The sequence below is a fragment of the Malania oleifera genome, chromosome 8, assembly GCF_029873635.1.
Source record: "Malania oleifera isolate guangnan ecotype guangnan chromosome 8, ASM2987363v1, whole genome shotgun sequence".
Lineage (NCBI taxonomy): Eukaryota > Viridiplantae > Streptophyta > Magnoliopsida > Santalales > Ximeniaceae > Malania > Malania oleifera.
The window spans coordinates 34,139,920-34,159,411 of NC_080424.1; positions in this window are offsets into that span (position 1 = coordinate 34,139,920).

Genomic DNA, 19,492 nt, shown 5'->3' on the forward strand with positions numbered 1-19,492 from the left:
CAGTGATGGATGTGCTCTATGTCATGTGGGCTTGAAGACGTGTTCTTGTGAGCGGTTTGCTTTGTCTTTGGCATGGTTTTGAAGGTGAACACGAAAGAAGACTAAGAAATCCTAGCTTAATAAGAAAGATCTAGGCTTAGATTTGAAGTTTTGGAGCAAGATCGAGTGGATGAAGCTTTGAAGGGAGTAGGACGCAGCTTCGGGTGAGAGAGACAGAAGGTTCGAGCGGCTAGAGTTCTGAAAAGTTAGGGTTTTTTTACAAAAAAAAGCATTTATATCTACTAAAGTTCGGTTGCTCAGATAGAATGTTTGGAGCTTGAAGTCTCCAAAACACTCTCAATGACCATTTTAATGAGGGTTTGGTCGACCGGCTTATACCCTTCAGTCGCCCGAAGTCCTAAATCTTTTGATTTACTTAAAATTTAGTTCAGAAACACTAAAATTAATTAACACTTTCTTCTCAAATTATTTCCTAAGCATGCAATAAGCCTAACTCAACACTTATTGATATGAAACGGTCCTCTTGAAGAGGTTTCGTGAAAATATCAATTCATTGTTCATCCGTGCTCACAAATTCAAGAGCAGTGCCTTCCTTTTGCACATGATCTCTAAGAAAATGATGTCTTATGTCGATATGCTTAGTCCTTGAGTGAGATATTAGATTTTTTTTATATCTTAATGGCGCTTAGTGTTATCAAATTTTATAGGCACAACATCATATTACAAATTATAGTTTTTAAGTTGTTGCTTCATATACAACGCTCGAGCACAACGACTTCTAGCAGCAACATACTCAGCTTCAATGGTAGATAATGCCACGAAATCTATTTCTTGGAAAACCAATATACTAGAAGCATCCTAAGAAGTGACATGTACCACTTGTACTCTTGCGGTCAATTTTGTACCCACCATAGTCCGCATCAAAGTAGCTAATCATTAGGATACCATAAACCTAAGTCTATGGTACCTATCAAATACCTTAAGATCCTTTTAACAGCAATTTGATGTGATTCCTTAGGTGATGCTTGAAATCTAGCACACACACAAACGCTTAACATAATGTTTGGTCTACTAGCTGTTAAGTAGAGCAAACTACCAATCATACCTCGATAGTATTTTACATCTACCGATTTTTTTTACTCATCTTTATCAAGACTAATAGAGGTGCTCATTGGTGTTCCCAATGCCTTGCCACCTTCTATATCAAATTTATTGAGTAGGTCTTTTATATAGTTAGATTGGTTTATAAAAGTTTCATTTTCAGTTTGTTTAATTTGGAGACCAAGAAAGTATGTCAGTTCGCCCATCATGCTCATCTGAAATTCATCTTGCGTGCATGTAGTGAATTCTTTACATATGTTCTCATTTGTAGCACCAAATATGATATCATCCATATAAATTTGAATAATAAGCATATCATTTGCTTGGATTTTGATAAAGAGATTACTATCCATCTTTCCTCTCGAGAATCCACTTCCTAGTAGAAAGTCACTCAATCTCTCATACCAAGCTCCAAGAGCTTGTTTTAATCCTTATAAGGTTTTCTTCAATCTAAAGACATGGTTTGGAAAATGGAAGTCTCCAAAACTTGGGGTTGTGCTACATATACTTTTTCATTTATAAAATCATTCAAGAATGCACTTTTCACATTCATTTGATATAGTTTGAAGTTTTTATGAGATGCATAGGCTAGTACCATACGAATGGCTTCCATTCTAGCTACCGGAGCATAGGTTTCCTAAAAATCAATCCCTTCTTCTTGATTGTGATCTTGTGCTACTAGTCTAGCCTTGTTACGAACAATTATGTCGTTTTCATCCTTTTTATTCCTATAACCTCATTTAGTACCTATTACACAATGATCATTGGGTTTAGGAACTAATTAACCAAATTTGGCCGAACTAACCGTTTGCTCAACCCTAATAGTAGTGTTAGGTTATCTGGGACACCGTTATAAATTGTTTCTAATAAGAATAGGTTTTTTTTTTTTTTCTTTCAGAGGAAGTTTAAATTGTCCCTAGGTTGAATAGTCTCAAATGTATAAGGTGGTTAGAACTGTTGAGATGACTACTAAATGGAAAGATCCTGCTAGTAAAGGTGAGTTAAATTGCCTTTAGGTTGACCCTTAGATCGCCTCTTGTGCAATAGGTCTACCACAACACTCTCTAAAAGTGTCCTTGCAATGTAAAGAAAGTGTATATTGCGACACTTCTGAGGTGGTTTTTACAACCACCCCTAGATTATGTAGAGGTGATTTAAAAATCTCAAATTGGATAAAAAGAAAAAAAACCACCTCCATATATCCTTTTTCTGCTATGACATCATTAAGAAAGACATATATATATATATGAAGCAAGACATAAAGAGATGAATACATGATTGAATATAAATGCATAACAACTACAAATAACATGCAATGCAAACAAACATGTACACCGAAATCAAAGAGATCAGTGAGCGAACACGTACAATGTAACACAAAAGCATGAAAGTAAAGGTCAGTAGAGCAAAAATGGTGTGAAAATGGGTCTTAGAGAGCCTATAAATATTCTAGAATTTTTCCTATATATTCTTTTTCTTTTTTTCTTTTTTTGCATTTTAGGGAGTTTTACAGGATTTTTAGCATTTTAAAAATTTTTCCTTTTAAAATTTTCTAGTTTTCTCATTTTATTAAATTTTCAAAAATTTTAGGATTTTTACAAAGAAAAAAATATTTCTATTTGCTTCAACATTTTTGTTTGAAATTTTAGTGAGTTTTAGATTATCAACTTCTTTTTTTTTTTTTTTTACTCCTTTTTATTATTTTGAATTCTCGAAAAACTTAATTATTTTGTTGGAATCTTAAAAATTTTCATGATTATTTTACTTTAAGTTTTTTATCATTTCTTGTTTTTGTTTTTTTTTTAAAAGTTTTATTACTATTTTTAGATCATTAAAGCAATTTTATCATTGTTTAAATTTTACAACATTCATATCATTTTTTGAATTTTAAAATATTTATATTCTTTTTGTTTTCTAAAACATTTTTATATTTTTTCTGAATTTCTAAAACATTTTTATTATGTCTAGAAAAAAATTATTATTATTTATTAATATTTTATGAATGATTTTATCATTTTTTGAATTTCTAAGACATTTATTTTTTGAATTTAGTTTTTTTTTATTTTTTGAATTTAGAAGCATTTTTTGTGTTTTTTTTTTAATATATTTTTTTAGTTTTTATTCCCAAAACTGATTTTATCATATTTTGATTTTTAAAACATTTATTTTTTCTAATTTTATAACTTCTTTTGATTTTTAAATTTTTAAATGATTTTTTGAAAAAGAACTTAATTTCTTTTTTAAATGCAATCATGGATCTGCCACGTAGCGACTTTAAAAATTTTATTACTATCATTTTTACCTTTATATTATTTAAAAGTGTAATTTATTTGTAATTATATATAATTTTATTATTTAGGGTAAAATTTAGCAACACCCTGTGAGTTTTGCTAATACGACACTCCACTTGATATTTTTTGAAAATTACTATAAATAAAAATTACAAAAAAAAAAACCTGAGAGGTTTAATTTATCAATAAATTGAACCTTCTGTTAGTTGATCACCAGTCAACATTCAAGTCTCCAATGAAAAAAAAAATCAGGTTAGTAAAATAACAATTTTATCCTTTCATTCAATTTTGGTAAGATAAATTAAGAAAATGTCACGCCTTGAACCCGGAAATGGGACCCAAGGGTGAAAATATAATCTAACCTGTCCCTGTATCATACGAATCATCACAGATACAGTACAAAGAATGAAGGCCCGACCCCGTGGGATTCCTAGGCACCCTAAACACCTCCAATCATAATCATATACACAACAGAAAAGTCATTCTATATCAACATATGCAGTACCATACCAGGGTCTATACAAGAGCAGAACATGGATCTAACAAAACGTACAAACTAGATGCCCAAATACAACTCAAAATGGCAACCCAACAAAACTACAGTCCTAGCACTTACCCAAGCGCTAACGCAGTACACCGGCTACTACACTCCCTACACCAGGACGCTAGTTCCGGTTACCCGAAGGACCTATAAAAATATACGTACAGTAAAGGTGAGACACCTCTCAGTAAGGAAGAACATAGGGTATTTCGGTGTGTAGCATTTGAGTGTTATCATGATACAACATACACGCAGTTAAATGCATTCCAGTACTAATTTACACAGTGCAAACACGCACACATACAACGGCCATTTATACGTAGCCCCATCACAATACATACACATGATCAGTAATCCTCAGTGTCGTCACACTCTTCGGCCCGAAGCCGGCCTGCGACATACGGCGTTGGCCCGTAGCCAACCCGCGAACACGGCGCCACCGGCACATGGCTAGTCCCCGACTCCCATGGCATCGTACCGGCGCTAAACTGGTGGATCCACACCCTTCGGCCTGATCTTTCGGAATAGGCTCACGCCCTCGGATATAGAGCTCGACACTCTCAGTACCTAGAACAATTTCGGAACCGCTTTCCTACTAGCATTTCAACATATCACACACATATGCATGCTCATATAACCAAACAAACGACACTCATTTGGTAATCTAAATCATGGTTTTCCAAACAAATATAGTTTAAACAAGTCAAGACACGACCATCCCAATATCACAGTCTAAATCACACATATACTCGATTTTCAACAAAACCCGGGATTCAGCCCATCGCCTCCTTTTTCCCAAAACTGTAATAATGAAAAACTCATAGTTTTTCCCGTTAAATCCCCCCAAATGAGTAGCCATAACATACACAGGACCGTGGACCACAGTTCCACCGAGTCCGATTTCAAAAATAACTAATATAAACATAGTTCCCCTTACCTTAACCCCGTAAGCAAATCCCAAACTCCAAGGTCCCTAAACAGCGAACCGACTTCCAAAACCTACAAATCACAGTACAGAATATGTTCACAAGACAATTACCTACAAATCTACCGGATCAGAATTGAAAACCGAGTCTTACTTTGATTTTAACCGAAACTCAAAAATCTCCGAAATAAGATTCCGATCCATAGAAGTTGTAGAGAATCCTTCCACGATCCTTGTGGTAGCTTCCGTTTTCCGATTTCGTCAACAATCGGCGAAGAATTCTAGAGAGAAGGAGTAGGGAGAGGTTTAGAGAGAGAGAGAGAGAGAGATAAAAATCTAAGTTTGCTTAGCTTGTTAGAAATGAGAATTTCTTTTTAGAGCCCTTTGACCCAGGAAATTTCCAATTTTGCCCCTCTCTTAATATTTAAACCCATTTTTCATATTTCGGGTTCTTACAATCTCCCCTCCTTACAAAAATTTCATCCTTGAAATTTGCCATCTCTCATTCCCAGATTCATACATACAATCAAATACGTAGACACAACTCAAGAGCGAACTGGTGATCATCACAGCACAGTCTCATTATACATATACACATAGACACAACTCAAAAGCGAACTGGCGATCACCATAGCACAGTCTCATCATACACATACACATAGACAGAATTCGAGAGCGAACTGGCGAGCACCACAGCGCAGTCCCATCTTACACATAAATATACATACCCTCACTTATGGCGGAAGAATATCGTGGTTACATATACAACAGTCTCAGGAGTTCACAATACTCACACTTTCGATGACTAACCACCTATCCTAACCCACAGTAGGATCATGTACAAGTGCTCAAAATAACTGTGCATACTTCCGGCGTATTTTCGTTTCCAGTTCCCGAGAAGCTTCCTTAACCTCGTGGTCTCGTCACAATACCTTCACTAACGATATCTCTCTGGTACGAAGCTTTTGAACTTTACAGTCCAGAACCTGAATAGGTATCTCCTCATACGCTAAAGTATCCCCAATTTCCAACTCATCATAACTAATCACATGTGAAGGATCCAACACGTTCCTCCTCAACATGGAGACATGAAACACATCATGGACCCTTGAAAGTGCTGGAGGTAATGCAACTCTGTAGGCTACCGGACCCACTCGCTTAAGTACCTCGAATGGTCAGATATACCTCGGGCTCAGCTTGCCCTTCCTACCAAATCTCATCACTCCTTTCATCGGAGCAATACGCAGAAATACCTTACCTCGCACTTCAAACTCTAACTCACGGCGACGAACATTGGCATAACTCTTCTGCCAACTCTAAGCCAATTTAATCCTCTCCCAGATCAAACCCACCATCTCAGACGCCTACTGCACAATTTCAGGTCCTAACACCTGACATTCACCAACCTCATCCCAACACAAAGGAGATCGACACATTCGACCATACAAAGCCTCGAACAGTGCCATCCCGATACTAGATTGGAAGCTGTTGTTATAAGCAAACTCCACAAGTGGCATAAACTGTATCCAGCTACCCCCAAAGTCTAACACACAAGCTCGCAACATCTCTTCCAATATCTGTATCGTCCTCTCCGACTGTCCATTAATCTGGGGGTGGAACGCTATACTGAAAGTAAGCTTCATTCCCAATGCCTCCTACAAGCTCATCCAGAATCAGGAAGTAAACCTCGAGTCCTAATCTGATACTATGGACACCGGTATTCTGTGCATTCTCACAATCTCATGCACATACAAATCTTATAGCCTACTCAAAGGATAGCAAACTTTCATCAGTATGAAATAAGCAGATTTCGTCAATCTATCCATGATCACCCAAATAGCATTCTGCCCATGAAGCACTGGTGGCAAACCGGTCACAAAATCCATGAAAATATGCTCCCATTTCCACACCAGAATAGGCAAAGGCTGCAATGGCCTTGCCGGCCTCTAATGTTCAGCTTTCACCTGCTGACACTTCAAACACTGCTCCATGAACTGAGAAATCTGCCTCTTCATACAAGACCACCAGAAGGTCTCGCGCAAGTCCCAATACATCTTTGTACTACCATGATGTACCGTATACATAGAACTATGCGCCTCCTCTAGAATCGTCCTTCTGATCTCATCATCATTCGGAACACACAGTCTAATCACAAACCTCAACACACCTCCTTTAGAGATGTTAAACTCTGTAGTCAATCCCTGCTGTACCTTTTTCATAGCCTCTGCCAACTCTGCATGACTAGCCTGCGCGGCTTTTATACGCTCAAATAGGGTCGATTGGACCACCAAACCAACAAAATAAGTCTAATGATCACCAACCACCAACTCTATACCTAAGCTCTCCAAATCCCATCTGATGTGACATTGAGTTACAACCATAGATATAGCTGTAGGTCTTGACTTACGACTCAACGCATCAGCCACCATATTTGCCTTCCCCGGGTGATAACTAATCGTGCAATCGTAGTCCTTAATCAACTATAGCCACCGCCTCTGCCTTATATTCAACTCCTTCTACGTGAAGAAATACTTGACGCTCTTATGGTAAGTGAAGATCTCACACTGCACCCCATACAAATAGTGTCACCAGATCTTTAGTGCATACATAATAGCAGCCAACTCCAGATCATGCGTAGGGTAATTCTTCTCATACTCCTTCAGTTGTTGAGAAGCATACGCCACAACCTTACCCTACTACATAAGCACACATCCTAAGCCCTTCAGAAACGCATCGCTATAAATCACAAATCCACCATCCCCCGAAGGAATGGTCAACACTGGAGCAGTAACTAGCCGGTGCTTCAACTCCTGAAAGCACTGCTCACAATCATTGGTCCACTCAAACTGAACTCCTTTCCTAGTCAATCGAGTCAGAGGTCCAGATAGTTTAGAGAAACCCTCTACAAACCGACGATAGTATCCCGCCAGTCCTAGAAAACTCCGAACCTCCTACACATTCTTCGGCCTTACCCAGTTGACCACAGCTTCAATCTTGCTAGGATCAACTGATATTTCATCCCCAGTAACCACATGGCCTAAGAATGCAATCTAACTTAACCAGAATTCACATTTCTTCAACTTAGCGTACAACTTCTTCTCCCTCAGAATCTGTAACACTAACCTCAAATGTTCCACATGCTCTTCCGTACTCCTCGAGTATACCAGAATGTCATCAATGAATACCACCACGAACCGATCTAGGTACTCATGGAAAACTCTGTTCATCAGATCCATGAACACCGCCGGAGCATTTGTCAACCCAAAAGGCATGACTAAAAACTCGTAGTGGCCATATCTGGTTCGAAAAGCCATCTTCGCTACATCCTCCGATCTAACCCTCACCTGATGATATCCTAACCGCAAATCGATCTTCGAAAAGACCTGCGTCCCCTACAACTGGTCAAAGAGATCATCTATATGAGGTAAAGGATAATGATTCTTCACAGTTACTTTGTTAATCTCATGGTAATCAATGCACATCCGCATCGACCTGTCCTTCTTCTTCACAAACAGTACTGGAGCTCCCTAGGGTGAAACACTAGGTTGAATGAATCCCCTGTCCAATAATTCCTACAGCTGCTTCTTCAACTCCCGAAGTTCTGCTGGAGCCATCCGATATGGAGCTTTAGAGATCGGGGCCTTACCAAGCAGCAACTCTATCGCAAACTCCACCTCACGATCCGGAGGTAAACCGGGTAAATCATCTGAGAACACATCCGGTAATTCGCTAACTACCCGAATATCCTCGAGTCTCAACTCATCCCGTGCAGGTTCCTCCACACAAGCTAAGTACCCCTGACATCCGTCCAAGAGTAGCCTCCTCGCCTGTAGCGCCGACAGAATCTGTGGCGCTGAACGCACACACGATCCCACGAACTCGTACTCCTGCTCCCCAGGAGGTCTGAAAACTACCACCTTTCTATGACAATCAATCACGGCATAACTGGAGAACAACCAATCCATCCCCAGAATGACATCGAACCCTGACATGTCGTATACCACAAGATTCACCAGTAACAGCTTTCCCTGAATTTCCACTGGGCAGTCTATGAACATCTTCCTACATAAAGATACACTCCCAGATGGCATAGTAACAGCTAATACCTCATTCATGTCTGGGGTCTCAATCCCACACCATCCCACAAAATTTACAGATATAAAAGAATGGGTTGCACCCGAATCAAACAGAACAGAAGCTTTATTCGAAAGCAATAATAAGGTACCTGTCACCACGTTACCTGCATGCTCAGCGTCCGCTGAAGTAAGAGAGTATACTTTGGCCAAAGCTGTATTCGTCTGAGTAGTTCCTCGAGGTATCTGATTACTCCCTCGATCCCCACTAACTGTAGGCATGTCTCGCCTCGGTGCTCGACAATCACGAGACATGTGGCCTGGCTGGCCACAGTTATAGCAACTACCCCCAAATGACCGGCACTCTCCCTCGTGCCACCTGTGACATCTGGAACAACGACCACCAATCTGGCTCATCTGAGAGTCCTGGCGCTTGATATTCTGGTAGTAACCCAAGCCCTTACTCCTCTTCTTCCACGATCCCTAACGAGATCCTGTTTGAGAACCAGAAGGTACCGTCCTCTTCCTCGATTCCTGATCCACCTCGTCCTCTCAGATACCAATCTCGATCATTGTGGCTTTATCCACCAACACCGAGAACTCGCGGATCTGAAGCATACCCACTAGTCTGCGGATATCCTTCCTCAAACACTACTCGAACCTCCGAGTCTTCTCATACTCACTCGAGATTATACATGGTGCAAAGCAGGACAGCTCTATGTATCGATCCGCATACCCCTGCACCGTCAAACTCCCCTGAGTCAGGGCAAAAAACTCATCTGCCTTTGCATCTCGTACAGAAGCTAGGAAGTATCTATCAAAGAACACCTCCTTGAATCGGCTCCATGTCATCTCCTCAGGACCAGCTCTCTGCTTCTCCAACAGATTCACCGCAGTCCACCATCGACCCGCTTCCCTAGATAGCTGGAAGGTAGCATAAAAAACTCGCTGCCTATCCGTGTAATGCAGGACCTCCAAGATCCTCTTAGTCTTTTCCATCCAGTCCTCTGCTGTCATCGGGTTAGGTCCTCCAGAGAACATCGGAGGATGCATACGTGTGAACCTCTCAATGGTGCACCTCGCAGCAGTAGGAGAGCGCTCGCCTCTCCTCACACTCTTCCCGATCTCCCGCAATACTTGCCTCGTCAAACCCCGAGGCACAGAAGGAGACTCATCACTCACAGTCTCCTCAGAGCAACTTGCCAGATTATTATCCTTGGGCTCCATTCTGCAACACAATAGGAATCTATCAGTATCCCTATAACACATACAGTTAACACAATGATCTACACTAATCGTGTTAACTACTTCCTGCCAGGTCTAAGTCTGTCCTATCACACCGATACGAAAGTCATTAATGATCTGCCCTGCTTTTACTGGAATCGTCATCCCAGGAAAAATATGGAATACCATTAAAAATTCCCGGTCTAGCAACCAAACAACCCTCAACCAACTCTACCCATATCCATATCCTATACTCTAGTATGTACTCATAACTAAGCCTAACCAAGTCTACAAGATCTAGTAACTTGGTTAGCTCTAATATCAAGTTGTCACGCCCCGAACCCGAAAATGGGACCCGAGGGTGAAAATATAATCTAACCTGTCCCTGTATCATACAAATCATCACAGATATGGTACAAAGGATGAGGGTCCGACACCGTGGGGTTCCCAGGCACCCTAAACACATCAAATCATAATCATATATACAGCGGAAAAAGTCATTCTATATCAACATATGCAGTACCATACCAGAGTCTATACAAGAGCAGAACATGGATTTAACAAAACGTAAAAACTGGGTGCCCAAATACAACTCAAAATGGCAACCCAACAAAACTACAATCCTAGCACTTACCCAAGCGCTAACGCAGTACACCGGCCACTACGCTCCCTACACTAGGACGCTAGTTCCGGTTACCCGAAGGACCTGTAAAAATGTACGTACAATAGGGGTGAGACACCTCTCAGTAAGGAAGAACACAGGTTATATCGATGTGTGGCATTTGAGTGTTATCATGATACAACATACACGCAGTTAAATGCATTCCAGTACTAATTTACACAGTGCATACACGCACACATACAACGGCCATTTATACACACCCTGTCACAATACATAACATGATCAGTAATCCTCAGTGTCGTTACATTCTTCGGCCTGAAGTCGGCCCGTGACATACGGTGTTGGCCCGTAGCCAACCCGCGAACACGGTACCACCGGCACATGGCTAGTCCCCGACTCCCATGGCATCGTACCGGCGCTAAACTAGTGGATCCACACCCTTCGGCCTGATCTTTCGGAATAGGCTCACGCCCTCGAATATAGAGCCGGACACTCTTGCCTACATGGCAGGCGATAACACACCCTCGGATATAGAGTTGAACACTCTTAGTACCTGGAACAATTTCGGAACCAGGTTCCTACTAGCATTTTAACATATCACACACACATGCATGCTCATATAACCAATAAAATGACACTCATTTGGTAATCTAAATCATGGTTTTCCAAAAAAATATAGTTTAAACAAGTCAAGGCACGACCATCCCAATATCACAGTATAAATCACACATATACTCGATTTTCAACAAAACCCGGGATTCAGCCCGTTGCCCCCTTTTTCCCAAAACTGTAATAATGAAAAACTCATAGTTTTTCCCGTTAGATCCCCCCAAATGAGTAGCCATAACAAACACAGGACCGTGGACCACAGTTCCACCGAGTCCGATTTCAAAAATAACCAATATAAACATAGTTCCCCTTACCTTAACCCCGTAAGCAAATCCCGAACTCCAAGGTCCCTAAACAGCGAATCGAGTTCCAAAACCTACAAATCACAGTACAGAATATGTTCACAAGACAATTACCAACAAATCTACCAGATCAGAATTGAAAATCGAGTCTTACCTCGATTTTATGCCGAAACGAGATTTTGATCCGTAGAAGTTGTAGAGAATCCTTCCACGATCCTCATGGTAGCTTCTATTTTTCGATTCCGTCAACGATCGGCGAAGAATTCTAGAGAGAAGGAGTAGGGAGAGGTTTAGAGAGAGAGAGAGAGATAAAAATCCAAGTTTGCTTAGCTTTGAAAAAATGAGAATTTCCTTTTATAGCCCTTTGACCCGGGCAATTTTCAATTTTGTCCCTCTCTTAATATTTAAACCCATTTTTCATATTTCGGGTTCTCACAGAAAATGACAATAAGTTGAAAAAATGGGTTAGTTAAGTACAATATGTGTTTGAAAATAGAACTTATAAGAGAATTGAATACCTATCATCTAGTTTGAGTCAACTAGTTGACATAAACATAATATAATAATTAAATTATTACTTTAAAGTTTTTAAAAGATATAAAAATAAATAGATAATACTAACAGTTCAAAAAATATACTTAGATAATTATAGTGTTCCAAAATACTAGTTATATACATTTCATGCAAATTAAAATGACAAAATATTTTTTTAAAAATAAAATATAATTTAAAAATCGATTCAAATCAGCTAGTCGGTTGAATTGCAACTCACTTTTGGGTCTAATTGAATACCATATTTAATAAAATAACAACTTGAAAAAAATTAGGAAAATTTAGTGAACGCCTCAAACGAAGTTCAATCAATTAATATAAATTTAATTTTTTTATCCACTTAACATTCATATTTTACACATAAAAGAACTAACATTCAATTTTATAATTATAATTTATAAAAATATGAATTTCAAAATTTTAGTTTACATTTGTTTGACACAATGTTTGATAGGTTACTTGAATTTAAAAATTGTGCACTATGTTTTATTTGTTTTATAATGTGTTTAGTCATTAAAGTTTTACGAAAATTATATTTAACTAATAGTTTATAACATTATAATTGCTAGGTAATTTTCATGATTTGTTAGTGAACACTATTGTTGTTAGGTAATTTTTATGATTTGTTAGTGATTTTATTTTTCATATATATATTTAAAAAATAAAAATAATAATATAACTTTTTTGTTATACTAATGTCAATTAGTTGATATAAAGAGACTGGACTAGTTGAACTAGTTAATTCCAGATTTAGTTAGGTCTTCAATTTGATTAGTTGGTTTAAAAGATATTATGCTGACCAATTTTCTCAATTTAATTTATTAAATTGATGTCATTTTAAAATATTATTTTATTATGGATAAAATTCATTTTTTTTCACATATACTTAATGACTAATTAATAGCCAACATTATAGATGTTGCTAAAATTCTTAGGTTTTTGTGACATCAGATAAGATTTTGGCAACATCATATACTCAGGCATTGCTAGAACTTATTAAAAAAATGTGCTTCCCCCATATTCTCTAAAATAAAACACAAAAGCCTAAATTTTATTTCATGCTTGCAACTCTCTCCTTAGCCATTCAACTACCCTCCTTTTTGAAGCCTCTTTGCCGCACCACCTCATTGCCCCATTTTCTCACCACACACGATCCCATCGCCTCATCTTCTTGCTACACACACTACAAAAGCAAGTATTTGTAGTGATGAATTTATTAGTGACAGAGCAAAATTCGTCACTAATAATGGCTCATTAGTGACGAAAATTAAATTTGTCACTAATAGTTAAGGTATTAGTGACGAAATTATAAATTGTCACTAAAAATGCATTATTAGTGATGCAAATAAAATCATCACTAATAATTTTATCACTAATAGTAGATTTCCCACTCAAACTATTGCGAGAAAATATTAGCAACGAATTTTTGGGTATTAGTAACGATTTTCTTAAAACTGTCACTAGTACCTTTACCCAAAACCCTTATTTTCCATTTGTTCCGAAATCCCAAATCTCCCCCTCTCCCAGCTCCCTACACGATCGAACCCTTCTTCCTATCTTCCCTGCACGATCGAAGCGCACCCTCACTCAACTTCTATCTTCATTGTATTTCACAGTGAATATCCATTTGCAACCTACTGGATATTTTCCAGTTGATAATTCTGTGATCTCCCATGTTCCATTCTTGTCTAGTGCACTGATTTCTTTCCACACAACATACTTCAATTCAGGTGTACTTAGACCCTCTTGTATGTTATTAGGATCCTCGATTTTATTGAGGTTGGCAATAAAAGATCTAAAATTCGATGACAACCCCTGCTATGACACAAAAGTGTATATTGGGTGTTTTGTGCATGATCTCACACTTTTTCTCATAGCAATAAGACAATCACTATCATCATTAGTTAACTAATTATGGGAATTCTCAGGATTAGAGTTACCTGGTGGATTTTCACTTGATCTAGGACTCGGATCAAACTCTTGGATTTGTTCAAGGGATTCTTGTTGTTCAATCTCCTTTTGGTTCCTTCTCCTCTGTGAATAGATCAACTCATCATTTTTTGTTGGTTGAAGAGTGTCCAGTTTTTGATGTTTCATGGGAGATTCTAAAAAGGGATGTGAACGGGAAATAGAGTTGGGTAGCTGAAATAAATTCAGAAATTTGTGATAGGTAAGAAGGGCCAGAATCAGAAGAAGGGTGAGATAACTCTTCAATATCCCAAAGCTAGAATTCCTTTATAATCTCCCTTTGAATTTCAAATTTGGGGTAGTATAGTTGTTGCTAAAAAAAAGTGACATCCATGGAATGATAATATGTTTTAGTAGCTGATGAATAGCATACATAACCCTTTTGGTTTGGAGAGTACTCGAGAAAAATGCACTTAAGGGCTCTAGGATCAAGTTTATTGGTACCCGGCTAGTGTTGACTATGAACATAAACAAAAACTAAGCACCCAAAAATACTTTGAAGGTAATAGTAGAGATGAGTCAAGTATTGGGAAAGGACTGAAGTAAAGATTGATAGGGAGTTTGGAAGTTAAGAACGCGAAAGGGAATCCACTTTATAAGGTAGGCTGTAGTGAGAATGGTTTCACCCCAAAAGTGTTTTGACACATGTGTAGAGAACATGAGGGAGCGGACAACATCTAGTAAGTGCTAGTTTTTTCTTTTGGCAATTCCATTTTACCGAGAAGTGTTGACACAGGAACTTCAGTGTATTGCACCTTGACTCAAGAGATAATAATCAAGAATGTATTTGAAATATTCTTTGGCATTATCAATTTTCACAATCTATATTTTGGCTTAGAATTGTGTTTGGATCATGGTGTTAAACTTTTTGAAAATCTGACCTGCCTCTAACTTTTCTTTCATGAGGAATATCTAGGTAAGTATTTTCTCAAATTCCATAAGGTATTTGTAGTGACGAATTTATTAGTAACGGAGCAAAATTCGTCACTAATAATGGGCCATTAATGACGAAAATTAAATTTGTAACTAACAATTAAGGTATTAGTGACGAAATTATAAATTGTCACTAAAAATGCATTATTAGTGATGGTTCTGATCCGTCACTACTAGTAAACTATTAGTAGAAGGAACCAACAAAAAACTTTGTAAAAATTTTTCTCTTTTCCCTTTGTCAGTGCATTGAATCGACAGGACCTTTTTCCATGATTGGGCATTTTATATTTTGACTTTTACATGTGATTGTTTGTTGAGCAACAACCTCTTGTTGTTGTTCCTCAGCCTCAATTCAAACATTTAATACCTTTGCCCCCAAGTCTTAATTCATATACAATAGCCTATTTGTCTGCTTCTTTGATTCTTCAACTTGTGATGCCTTTTTAATCAACTCAGCTTTCGTATTCTCAAGCTTCTTTTTTTTTTTGCCTCTTAAGCATTTTATTTGCTTCTATCGACTTATAAATCTATGTAGTATTTCCTTGGATGCCTTATACTCTTGCTTTGTGTTGGCCTAACAAGGCTTAAGAATCTTATTTTGATGATAACAAATAAAGGGAACTTAACATTTTTGGTTAAGTGATGATGTTTTAGGTTTCAAGTGGTTTAGTTAAAAGGTTCAAGATATCAAGTGCTTAATGATCAATTGAAGTTCATTAAAAGCTTGGACTCAAAGATAGAAGATCAAATGAAGCTTAAAGTCTATTGAAGAATGAAGACATGATAGACTCAAAGAATGGAAGCAAAAAGCATGAAGACTTAGTGTTTAGAAAGTTAGAATCTTAAGAAATTTCATGTAAGCACTTCGCAAACCTCAATATAAATGTTTGAAGCTCTTAGTAATCATTATGGACTTAGAGACCTATTTTTGAACACCTCAAAAAATGTTTTAAAGACTTAATTATGTTTTCCAAGATTAAAGATTAAAATCAAAGTTTTTGGTAAATTTCTAAAAGTTGTAAGATTAGGCAACTGATAGTGCTTCATCAGTTGACTGACATTTTTATACTGAAAAATTTAAGCAAACAGAATAGAATCAAGTGACTGCTCTCTAAGGCTCAAGCGACTGACTCAGTACTGACTTTTGAAATTTACTGAACTGTAAAAGCTCAGGCAACTGACCATTCAGGATCAGGCAACTGACACTACACTAAGACCATTTAGGATCAGGCAACTGACACTACACTAACTTTCAAAATTTGTTGTTCTATAAAAGATTAGGTGACTTACCCTAATAGTCTCAGTCGACTAGCCTTCGTAACTTTTAAATTAAAATAGCGAGTGAAAGTTTCCAAATTGGATTGTTTGGTCCCCAAATCTTGTGAAAACTTGGGAAACTATAGTGCCCCAAACCTGGTGGGGCCTGGAGTGCTACAAATCTATAAATAAATCTATTTCAGTGTCTCTGATACCACAATAATAACGACCCGAACCCGATATGGGGTACCGGGTACACTTGTCCATAATTTAAAATCATGCAGCAAAAAATATTTTAAACCTCAAAAACTATACTAGAGTTCTAAACCTTCTCATTTACATAGGTATCTCCCAAAAACCATAATACAGCCCAAGGTATACAAAAACATATCTATATACATATCAGTGTCTCACAAGTACTTACTCTAAGCTATAGTATCTAAGTCCCCCTCCCGAAGCTCGCTAAGCTCGGCTCCCTGTATTTCTTGAAATGTGATAAAATTATTGGGGTGAGATACTCCTCAGTAAGACAGTATAGATTATTATCAGTGTGTGGCAACATGATTTTTATTGTAAGAAAAATACATTCATTAATTAACTTTAAATGAGATAGCATATAAAACTGTACTCACACCTCTATATTTGAAAATACATATTTTCTTCTCAAAGCATACTTTGGTTCAATAAATAGCCATGTTTACATAAATCAACATATATGCATTTTTCATAATACAACATATAACATGATCACAATTCTCAACTCCCCATCGTTCTCAATACATACTGAACATCCCTCCCCATCGTTCTCAGTACATACTTTACAACAGAATTTCATACTAAGCATCCCTCCCCATCGTCTCAGTACAGAATTCACAACAAAATTTCCATACTAAGCATCCCTCCCCATCCTCTCAGCACATACTTCACAACATAATTTCCATATTGAGCATCCCTCCCCATCGTCTCAGTATAGACTCATTTTTCCCAACACAAAATTATCAATAGTCATTTCACAATATCCACATATTCTCAACATTTCCAGAGATTAGTATAAGACCAAACATTTATTGTATATCAACATAAAAATTTTCTAACAGATTTATTTTTGCAATAACATAATCATTTCTCATGCCACACAATTTGAGTGATAATTCATAATATAATCAACTACTCGAGGAAAATATATTTTGCTGACAACAAGGGTATGCTCATCTCCATAATTTTATTTAACTCATAATATAGGTTTTACAAGAAGAAGGATATGATTACCCTACTCACTTTATTTTTCCCCAAATACGTATAAATAAAATTATCATTTTAATATGCCTGATTCATTCAGAAAATCATATATAACCATTTTGTATCAAATTATTCCAGTTTAATCGGTTCATATTTCAAAATAACTGACATAATCTATTCCCTTTACCTATTCCTTAAAATATGCCTACAACATTCGGAGGAAACCCTAGCTTTTCCTTAAACTTGCCAAGGAAAGAGAAGCCAGCAAGTCGAGAGGAGGGAGAGAGCGATCGTAGAGCGAGAGAGAGCTCGGGAGGGCTTTAGAGAGGGAGAAAGCACAAGAAAACATAGAGAGAGAGAGAGAGAGAGAGAGAGAGAGAGAGAGAAATCGAAAGCCTAGAGTGAGAGAGAGTTTTTATTAAAAAAATAAATGAGCCCATTCCTATTTATAAGCATATAGGCTCGAACGAAACCATTGACGGTTTGGTCTACACCAAACCAAATATTTTGTGTTCTTTTCATACTAGCTCTCAGTTGTTTGTAACCGTCAACGGTTTTTTTAAGATTGTCGAAACCATCGATGGTTTGGTCTTATACCAAACCGTGTTGACCCAAAACTTGGGGAATATGAAAATTTACTTTTTCTATCTATACATGGTAAACCTAAAGATCATACATACCTGGAGCAATCAATCTAAATATTTTCTACTTTTCAAAGCTTTCTTGCTCCAATATTTTCTGAAGTCTTATTGTGTTCTTGCTGATAAAAACTCATGGTTTCTAATCTCTTCTACTGAGTTTTTCAAATCTAAACAAAATCCCGATGATAAAAATCTGAGCTTCACTCATTTATATTTATTTTTTATTGAAGTATATTGGTATTCAATTGTACTAATCTATTCTTGTTACGAGCTTTTCTTGTACACAACTTGTTTCTTATTTCTCTCGGTGTTTGATGATTCAGGGTTGTTAAATCGTTGGCCAACGAGATGGGGTATTCTTGTTAAAGAGGGATCTCCACCTAATACAGAGATGTGACGCCCTCTAAGTTTTCGGGCCGGATTCTTACCAGTTCGACAATCTGAAACCACCATGACACTCTTGGGAAAGTTCTCTACAAGTCTGTCGGAGTGGATCGTTGGTGGGGCTGCCTTGGATTTCATCCAAAATTCAAGGCAAGACCTTTTATTCAATATTTGGCCTTACCATAGTTATAAGAAATGTAGTACACAGAAAAATACTGAAGTTTTGTTCTGAGAGATGTTGTTTTCAGGGTATTTAACGGGGAACCCTGCGGGTGTAGGACCAGTCATACTAGGGGTCTTTCAGTAGTCGGGTAAGGGAAATATGCTATGTTAGGGATTTTAGAATGTATGTCAGAAGATTACGTTAAGCATATATATATATAAGTTTATTGATCAATATTTCCAAAATATTATTGTTATTAGTAATACAGTAGAATTACAGAAATTGAGCATGAGATTTTGATTACTCAAATGTGTGGCACGAGTTTACTACAGTTGAGTATAATGATTAAACAACTTTACAGATATCCAGTTATATAGATATTAACAGAAAGTATGATTTATAGTAGTTTTTAGAATGACATGATTTCTAAAACCATAACACTCAGATAGATATTATAGATATTTTAGACAGATATTACAGACAGATATTACAAATATTTTAGACAGATATTATAGATATTACAGACAGATATTACAGACAGATATTACAGATATTTCAGTCAAATATTTTAGATATTTCAGTTTAGATTTATAGTGTTGTGATTAATTTGAAATCATGTTAAAATAGCAAGATAAGCATAATAGTATTACACAGTATCAGATCTCTG